The sequence below is a fragment of the Dipodomys spectabilis genome, unplaced genomic scaffold (genome assembly GCF_019054845.1).
Source record: "Dipodomys spectabilis isolate Male_0828 unplaced genomic scaffold, ASM1905484v1 ptg000115l, whole genome shotgun sequence".
NCBI classification, from domain to species: domain Eukaryota; kingdom Metazoa; phylum Chordata; class Mammalia; order Rodentia; family Heteromyidae; genus Dipodomys; species Dipodomys spectabilis.
In genome coordinates, this window is record NW_024870792.1 from 10,529,418 (window position 1) to 10,539,592 (window position 10,175).

Sequence of the window (10,175 nt, forward strand, 5' to 3'; positions counted from 1 at the left end):
TAGTTTTTCTCCATTATGTATAATGCTGTTGGTAGGTTTGTCATGTACAGCTTTTATTGTATTGAGGAATGTTCCCTGGATTCCTGTTTTTCCAGAGCCTTCATCATAAAGGGGTATTGGATCTTGTCAAATGCTTTTTCCACATCTATTTAGATAACCATGTGGTTCTTATCCTTGCTCTTGTTGATGTGATGAATTATATTAATTGATTTGTGTATATTGAACCAGCTTTGCATCCCTGAAATGAATCATGTTTGATCGTGGTGTATGATATTTTTTGGATGAATTGTTGAAGTTAATTGGCCAAAATTTTGTTGAGAAGTTTTGCATTGATGGTCATCAAAGAAATGGGTCTATAGTCCCTGCCTGGTTTTGGGATGAGGGTTATGCTTGCTTCATAAAAAGTGTCTGGTAGTGAATTTTTTGCTTTCAATTTCATTGAAAAGTTGGAGGAGTATTGGTGTGAGTTTTTCTTTGAAGGCCTTGTAGAATTGCACTGTAAATCCATCTGGTCCTGAGCTTTTCATAGATGGGAGGTCTCTTATTTCTGCTTCTATTTCAATGCTTGATATGGGCCTGTTTAGTTGGTTTAACTCATCTTGGTTTAGTTTTGGTAATGCTGATATTTGCTAGTAAGTCGTCCATTTCTTCCAGGTTGTCAAACGTATTAGCATAAAAGTTTGAGAAGTATTCCCTTATAATGTTTTGGACCTGGTTGTTTCTGTGGTGATGTTTTCATTCTCATCTCTGAGTTTGTTTATTTGGGTGGGTTCTCTTCTTTTTCTGATAATTTTTGTTAATTTTTTCAAAGAACCAGCTCTTTGTTTTGTTAATTCTATTTTTTTTATTCGAATTTGTTTAATTCTAATTTAATTTTAATTATTTCTTTCCATATACTGGATTGCGGTTTAGATTGCTATTCTTTTTCAAGGAGAGAACTTCCCAAACATGCAAAAAGATAGGCCTATTCAGATACAAGAATTTTTTAGAATCCCAAATAGACCAGACCAGAACAGAACATCCCACTATCACATTGTAATCTGCACAGGATCAATTCAGACCAAGGAAAGGATCATTAAAGCTGTCAAGGAAAAAAAATCAATCACCTATAAAGGGAAACAAATAAGAATAATTTCAGAGGTGTTGGTAAGGTGGCTCAGTGGTGCTTGCCTTGCACGCATGAGGCCCTGGGTTCGGTTCCTAAGCACCACATAAGCAGAAAAAGCCAGAAGGATCCTGTTAAATAAATTTCCTAGATCATTCACTTCTGTTTCTAGGTCCTCCTCTATACCCATTATCCTCAGATTAGGCCTTCTGATGGTGTCTTTCAAATGTTGAATAGAGTTATTGTATTTCTTGGATTTGTCTTAGATAGCTGTATGTTCTTTCTCTATAATATCTAGGCTGTCTTCAATCCCCGAGATTTGATCTTCTGCATAGTCTAACCTACTGTCAATAGTTTCTACTTTGTTTTTTATTTCCTTTCCTTCTAATTGGCAGCTTTGATGTCTTCAAATTCTTTGTTGGAGCTTTGTTTTAGATCTTGTATGAATTTCTTTACTTCTTCTAAGGGGATTTTTATCCATGCTGAGAATAATCATTTATAATTCAGCATTCTTTGGGCTTAATTTAATAGATTATGGACTTCTAATTCTAAATATTTATGTGACAAAAGACTTCTAAATCAATAGAAAAAAGGAGCAGCAATGATGTAAACTTCTATATATGTATGTGCATACGCGTACATACATACATATATACAAGCATACATATATACACACATACACTTGAAGCATATGCTTGAATATGGTTACATTTATAAAAAAGAAATTTATCATGTAATTCCATTTATGTATACACCTCTTTGGTAGTAATAGGGTTTGAATAGCATCTCCCATTTTTTTGCCCTGACTGACCTTAAACTGTAATCCTCCAACAACTGTAATCCTCCTACCTATACCAGCCATATAACTGATGCTACAGACATGTGGTATGATCCTTGTGACCTTTGACTCCTGGAAGAGACAGCTGGGACTATTTGTGTCTTCGATTATATTTGCCTCTCAATAATTTTATAATATCTAAGTCATTCATACTCTTCACTGAAACCTTAGTTACTTGGTAAGGTACCATGACTTTTTAGTTACTCAAAGTATAACCACACAGAAAGAAACAAAATCACCTGCAATGTACTTTATTTATTTATTTATTTATTTATTTATTTAGTGGGGCTTGAACTCTGGGCCTGGGCTCTGTCCCTCAGCTCTTCAGCTCAAGGCAAGTGCTGTGCCACTTGACCCACAACACCACTTCCAGTTTTCTGGTGGTTTATTGGAAATAAGAGTATCACAGACTTTTCTGCCTGGGCTGGCTTTGAACTGCAATTCTCAAATCTCAGCCTCTTGAGTAACTAGGATTACAGTTGTGAGCCACTGATGCACGGCCACAATTTCCTTTTAAAAAGAGAAAATAACAGTATAATTTTTGCTTTCTTTTCCTCTATAAGGAATTATACTTGGTATGTCAGAATTAATATATCAATGTGTTGCTTATTTAGTTAGGAAGTTTTTTGACATATGGAAACAGAGCCCTAGTGGAAATATATTTTAGTCCTCTAGAGAGAAGTATATGATTTAATAGAGTAATTTGTTAATTAAAAATTTTAAATGTCTAGCAAAGCTATTCAGTTCTAAATCATATAGTTTCTGAATTTGAAGAACATTAACTTGTTAAATGTTTTCTCCCCTGAACATAATATGAAGAATACTAATCTATTGAACAAATTTAATTGCTCCAAGAAATAAGTTTCATTTCCTACTCTGAAACAACCCATCAAACAACCCATAATTTACTCAGGTAAATGTCAAGAAACTGCTACATTTTCCTGAAAATACTTTAATAACTTCGAACATGTTCCATTTTAATATCCTAACCTGTAGTCTCATGTTCTTAGTGTTACTTTAACAGACACAAGAAGTGTATAATTAAGAATATGTCTTGAATTTTTCAATAATCTTCAACCTATACATAAAATAAATTACAATTTACCAAGACACCAGAGTAAGAGTGAGAGTAATTTTCAGAAAAGTTTTACTAGCTTCCAAGCTGAAACAAAAAAATGTACTTTTATAACAATAAAATATTCAGTAATTTTGAATTCTTTTAGTAAAAATACATTTAACATTTTGACATTGAATCTGTTAGATTAAAATTAAATGCTAAAAGAGCAAAGATTGTATCAGTTATTTGCATGTTTCTTGGAGCTATGTCTTAATAGAAAATTAAACCTATTTCTGTAGGCTTTCCAAATCAATTACCCATCTTTGTAGTCTCTCATTTTATTCTCATCCTCAATGTAATATTTCAGTAGTAAAAATACATAAACAAAATTGTCAGGACTTAATAAGATGAATTGCCCCTGTGAATATGTAAATATGTTGTTTGTATCAAGAATTCTGCTTGATCTTTAAGATCTCCTTTTCTGATACCTATATTCTCAATCCTTATTCATTTTTGATGAAAAGTTGTTTGGAGGGCTCATTATACCCCTAGCTCTACATCCTGGTCTGTACAGAAAGATGGCTCTATTTTTACTAGAAAGGACCTTGTATGGTGAATTTTTGAAGACACTCCTTGACCAGATTACTGTCCCCAGTGACTTAGTAAAATGTTGATGTAGGCACTGATATTGAGCAATTATGCAGATGAAATTCAAGTGACTTTTCATTGCCAATAAAATTATTAAACATAATTTTTTTAAACTTGTAACTTTTTCTTTTTCTTGGGGAGGAGGTCCGGTCACAGGGTCTGAAGTCTGGGCCTGGGCGCTGTCCCTCAGCTCTTCAGCTCAAGGCTAGCACTCGAGCCACAGTGCCACTTTCAGCTTTTTTTTTTCCTGCTTATGTGATGCTGAGGGCTCGAACCCAGGGCCTCATGCATACAAGACAAACGCTCTACCACTGTGCCACCTTCCCAGCCCCATTAAACATAATTTTTATGTGGGATTAAGTCTTTGTTAGAAGTGAAAACATTCTATGACAACAGCTTTTACTCCTACTCATGTGTGATAACCTACTATATGTTTCTCTTTCCACATCTTCTTATATATTTTAGAGTTGCCTATCCCATTGTTCTGAATGAGTAAACAAAGCCAATCTACATATATATATACATATATACATATGTATATATATACAGTACACATATGCATACAAATACACATACACCTAGGAGTGTGGGTATGTGTTTCTCTGGACTCATCCTGAGGGATATTCCCTCTGAGAAAGAGGTAAATATACAGCTGCCGACAATTGATACTGAGCTGATGTAACAGAAATAAGTTAAAATATAACCCAGATGTTCATCCCTGAAAGGACTGATGTTCAAGATTCTTCATCAAACTCACAAATGTGTCTTTATTTCAGTACAACTCCATCCCTATTGATGCCACTATCTTTACAGATAAAATACATTGGTCTTATAAATGTAGATGCTTTTGTTTGTTGTTGTTCTCCAAGTTAGATTTTTGGCCATTTTTTTGTTTATAGATACAGCAAAGAAAATCTTGTGTAATGGGAATCTTAAGAACTTTACACAGAGCTCTAAGTTCATAATTAGATCAGGGTTCATTGCATATTTCAAATACCACTGTGAAAGAACAATTGTTCTTTACTAGGTTTTTAATAAAAAAAACTGTTAAACAGTTGCACAAAAGTGTTTCTATTCAAAATGTCAACTTATGAGTACACTGCCTCCTGATCAGTGCCACCTATTTCATCATTCATTAGTTTTAATAGAAACATCTTTAAAATGCAACATGAATTTTCCCATGTTTCACATAAGAAATTTATAAAATTTTGTAAAAAAATTGAGACATGAATAGATGGAGTAAGTGAACTAGAAATAAAGCTGAAACTAATTTATGGTGCTGACTTTTTCCTCTAGTTTAAAATTTAGTGGACACTAATTATAATCAAAAGTTGAAGTGAAAGAAAATGGAGTTAAGGCTTATGTGTTGATAATTTGGGATATTATATATGGGTTAAAATGAACCCTTAGATATGTATTTTAATGTTTTTTTCTTTCATGCATTTGTTTCTAACGCATTTATAAGATTATTTCTTTGTTGCTTTGTATGTCCCTCCCCCACAGTATAACCCCTGCTTTCACTATATTTGATGTCAGTATAATTTGTGGAGAAGATGGAGAAAAACAAGTCGTTTAAGGATACAGGTGGACCTGTTGCAACAATGAGAAGTACAAGTTGTCATGTGGAAATGAACTTTACAACTTTGGTGGGAGGGGAGGCTGGGAAGGGATGTGAAGTGTAAACAAAGGAGGAGGCTGCAATGCTTGGTAAGAAATGTACTCATTATCTTGCCCATGTAATTGTAACCCCTCTGTACAGTATGTTCACAAAAAATAAAAATAAAACATAAAAAAATAAAAAAAATAAACTCTTAATTTATAAGAATAAAGTATATAAAAATAAATAAATATATATAAAAAAACCTCTTTATCTTCTGATAATTTTCTTATAAACATAAACTACTTTATAAATTCTAAAAATGTCAGTGCTTTCGCAAAAAACAAAAAACTAATTGACCAAAGTTCTTCGACAATTTAATTTAAAAAGAAAAGTGACAAACCACATCAAATTGAATATTACTAAAGAGATTAAGGTTGTCAAATGATCTTAGACTGAATCCTAGAAAAGACATTACTAGGCCAGTTGGTAAGAGTTACATTGGGTATGTAGATTGGGTTATATTAAAAACAGTACTAATTTCCCAATTTTATTTATTATGGTTTTGACTAAATTGCAAAGTAAATTACTGAAAGATAATGAAACATATTTGTATAGCTTATTCTCTAATAATAAGTGAAGAATAATCAATAAACAATACTTGAGTTTCTTCATACTATTTTGCAAACTTGTTTTGAATTTTGAAATTACTTCAAATAATTATAAAAAAGATACTGAGATTCTGCTTTTCTTTAGAAAAACTGGTTAGAAAATATACCTCACTATAGTAGCTTCATCTAGACTTTAATACACCTGGTGCAATTTTATAGTCAAGCATTCTTTGAATTATGATGCACAGGATCGAAAAACGAACTTTACAACTTTGGTGGGGGAGGGGAGATGGGAAGTCAAGGATGGTAAGGGGAAACAAAGGAGGAGGCAACAATGCTTGATATGAAATGTACTCATTACCTTGCTCATGTAATTGTAATCCCTCTGTACGGTATTTTCACAATTAAAAAACATTATTATTAATAATAACAAAGTTACATTAAAAATTGTGTGTGTGTGTATGTATGTGCATGACAGTACTGGAACTTGAAATCAGGCCCTGTGTGCTGCCCTTGTGATTTTTGCTCAAGGATAATGCTCTGCTACTTGAGCCACAACTCCACTTCCAGCTTTATGGTGATTAATTGGAGATAAGGGTCTCATACATTTTCCTGCCTGGGCTGGCTTCAAACCTCCATCCTCAGGTTTTTAGCTTCTTAAATAACTAGTCATGAGCCATTGGTGCCTTGCTGATTTAAAATCTGTTAAAAAATGCATTCTAATAATGTAGATTAAGTAAAATTTATAACTACAGTGCTATTTTTATCATTGATTTTTAATACTCTGAGACTATATAATTTATAGTTATATATGTTTCTCATCTACAAAGTAATCCTTATCGCATAATTTGTTATGATAATTAAATGTAATTATGTATTTAAAACCTAAAAAGATAGACTAACCACAGTTAGCTCTCAATAAGTTATGTATATATCTATAATAAAATCTATGAATATACAAACTCATCTCCCATACAATTTTAGGTTTTAAATATTTTAAGTGTTCAAAACATCATGCAATCATTAATTTTTTATTGGGAGGGTGATATACAGAGGGGTTACAGTTACATAAGTAAGGTAATAAGTAATCATTTCTTGTTGAACCCGTTACCTTCTTCCTCGTTTTTCTTCAACTTTTCTTCCCCACCAAACCTCTTGCCAAATTGTACAGACCATTTCCAACATATTGTCTTGTGAGTATCACTGCTGCATAGCTTACTCCCTTGTCCTTTGTCTTACCATTCTGTCATTCCCCTTCTCTTCCCTCCTTCAGATAAACATATATACTATGGCCAGGGTACCAAAATCAAATACAGTGTCGACAGGGGATTAAACCATGGGGGAAGAACACACAAAAGAAACAAGAAAACACATAGTACATTAAAAACAACAGCAACAAAGAAAAACCTCTTGTGTCCGTGTCTTGGAGTTAATTTCACTTAGCATCATGCTATATGGTACATAGTTATAGAGCTATTCTGTTCATCTACTAACATTATCTTAGATATATACTAATTATGCAATGGTACATAGTTATAGAGCTATTCTGTTCATCTACTAACATTATCTTAGATATATACTAATTATGCAATCTTTTTAATGATGTTATATAATATTTAATCATGTTAGAGATATATCATCAACCTATGTGTCTTCTTTTTTTGTAATTACTCCAATAAAAATTGAGATATCAAGTTATGTATGATAATAAAATTTCCAGTTTCCATGATGTCATAAATACACATGCTTGCAAAACAGCAGCAATTCAAAAGCAAAAACAAAAATTAGAGCTAAACAAAAATTAGAACTAAAGAATGATTACCATTACACTTAAAACTGAAAGGATTTGGGTTTTTTTTTGTCTTGTTGATGAACTATGCATTATTGAATATGCCCATTACTAATAAAAACAAAGGAGCTTAGTTTGTCTTCCATTCTGAGTACTTCGGTTTTAATTAGAAACAGCATGCTTGTAGCCCGTTGGGTGCCAGAGAAATTTGCTGAGTTTTTCCTAACTGAAAGTGATGCAGTCACAGGACCACAACTGGTAGGTAATAGATGGGCTGTGGCAAACATGAGAAAATGTAATCTAAGCTAATAAGTCTAGGATTGGGTTGGTGGTGTAGAGGAACAGGAGTTTTCTTCCTTTTTACCTTATGGGAGAGTTAAGGGAGATGTGATGCATTCGTAAACCCAGCAGAAAGTTGTCTGGATGCAAGCTGGAATTTACAAAACCTCTAAGGGACTCATCAGGGTATAACTAGCCTCACAGTTGGGAAGGTGCTTAAAGGAACATGCTTAGCCAGAACTGCCAGGCATTCATCAAGACAAATGTGACTGAAAAAAAGAAATATGCTATGGTAAAACATCTAGACACTGCTATGAACCAATCAGAGATCGCACCATAAGCTTTTTCACAGAAACCAGGCACTTGCTGCTAGACTTAGCCTTGAGCAAAAAATAAAGAATCTCTCTGGTCCTCTCTCTCTCTCTCTCTATTTCTCGTCTCTCCTTCTCTCTCTCCCTCCCTCCCTCTCTTCCCTTCCCCTTCTCCCCCAAATCATAGTATTTCAAATCTGGCACCACAACACTCATAGCATCTCTTAACGAAAAATCTATTCAGTCAACCTTCAAAAGTTTCCATATTTTTTAACAGTTTTATTGTTCAAAAGCCTAAGTTAAAAGTCTCCTCTAAGCTGTGATATCTTACAAAACCAAAAGAGAAGTATAAATTTCCAACATTATGAGGCAGGCATGAATTTAAATATATGTTCTTTTTATTTTTCAGAATGGAATTTGAACAGGTTTTATTCTATGACGGTTTGAAAGAGCCTATCTATTCTCATTCTAAATGAAGAAATTGGAGCATGGGAATGAAGGATGGGACCCAGAGAGGATTGAAACTCAGCAGGACAAGCAATAGTTTTTTTTCAGCTTCATCCTACATCCAAAGCATATGGTCTTCAAATATGAGACTTGAGCAGCCTTGTACCTATGGCCTTGCTGGCTGCAGTCCACATAGCCTCCTCCTGACTGTCTGTGCTGGGTGCCTGTTGCTTTATTGGCAGATTTTCTACATTCTTGGCATCTCTATCTTCCTGGGATCTCAATTATAGCTTTGGCTTCATTTCAGAGTTTTACACAAAAGCAGTCTGAACACAGGGATGCTGATTCTGACACACATTCCCTAGCCTTGAAGAACTTTCATTGACATATAGGTGGAAATGTCCAATGTGTAGATTTGTCCAAATAGTTAGATGTTTTAGGGTCTCTTTACAGTTGTTCAGGTGAAGCATATTTGTTTTGTTTTGCTTTTTAAGTAGTGCAATCTTTTCAGCAATCGTACCTTCCTTGTCACTAAGGTCAAACATCCTTCTTGATCTGAACAAATTCCAAGTCTTAAAATCCATTTAGATCTATGATTTTAACTACCATTGTAAATTTGGATAAAAGCATCTAGTACTATATGTGCTAAAAGTCAAATGCTATACTACCTTAAAATTTCCACTGCCAAATTTGTTATTCCATCACCTTTATGTCTAGGTTCTCACCAAGTCTTAGAACATAGACAACATATAGACAAGGTCTTTGACAGAAAGTAACATTGATGGTCCATAGTTCAAGTTCCAATAGTACTTACTAATACTTGTAACCTAGTTAGTACAGTTTTTACTGTCATTCTTTCTTGGAACAGACTTGTCTTCAGAAATCTTACCACTAATAAATATCTCTGCTTACAGTATTGCTGATTCTCTCTAGCCTGCTTCTTCAAACAATTAGAAATTTCTCCCATAAACTAACTCCAAAATCTTTGGAACTATATTTGAACCAAAAGTCAGACTACTGTAACAAAATATCAGAATAAAACAATTTAAGGAAGGAAGATTTATTTTGCTTCCATGATGGAGGTTTCAGTCCATCATAGTAGGTATGATGTAGCAGAGATGAGAAGTTTCTGGTAACCAAGAAGCAGAGAAAAAGAATGACTATGTTACTAGATTTTGTCAACAACTAATCAAAAAATCATATACCAGGTTCAAATTTATTTCATTCCAGATATACAAGGCTGGTTCAACGTATGTAAATCAGTAAATGTAATACAACAAAGAAGCAGAAAAAGGACAAGAATAATTAAAAAAAACTATTTGATGCAGAAAAAGCTTTTGACCAAATCGATTATCTTATGATAAACATTCTGCAGGAATACAAAGAATGTAGATTAACATTATAAATGTTATATCTGACAAAACTATAGCCAACATCATACTAAATGGTGAGAAATTGAAAACATTTTTCTCTAAAAATCAAAGATATTCACT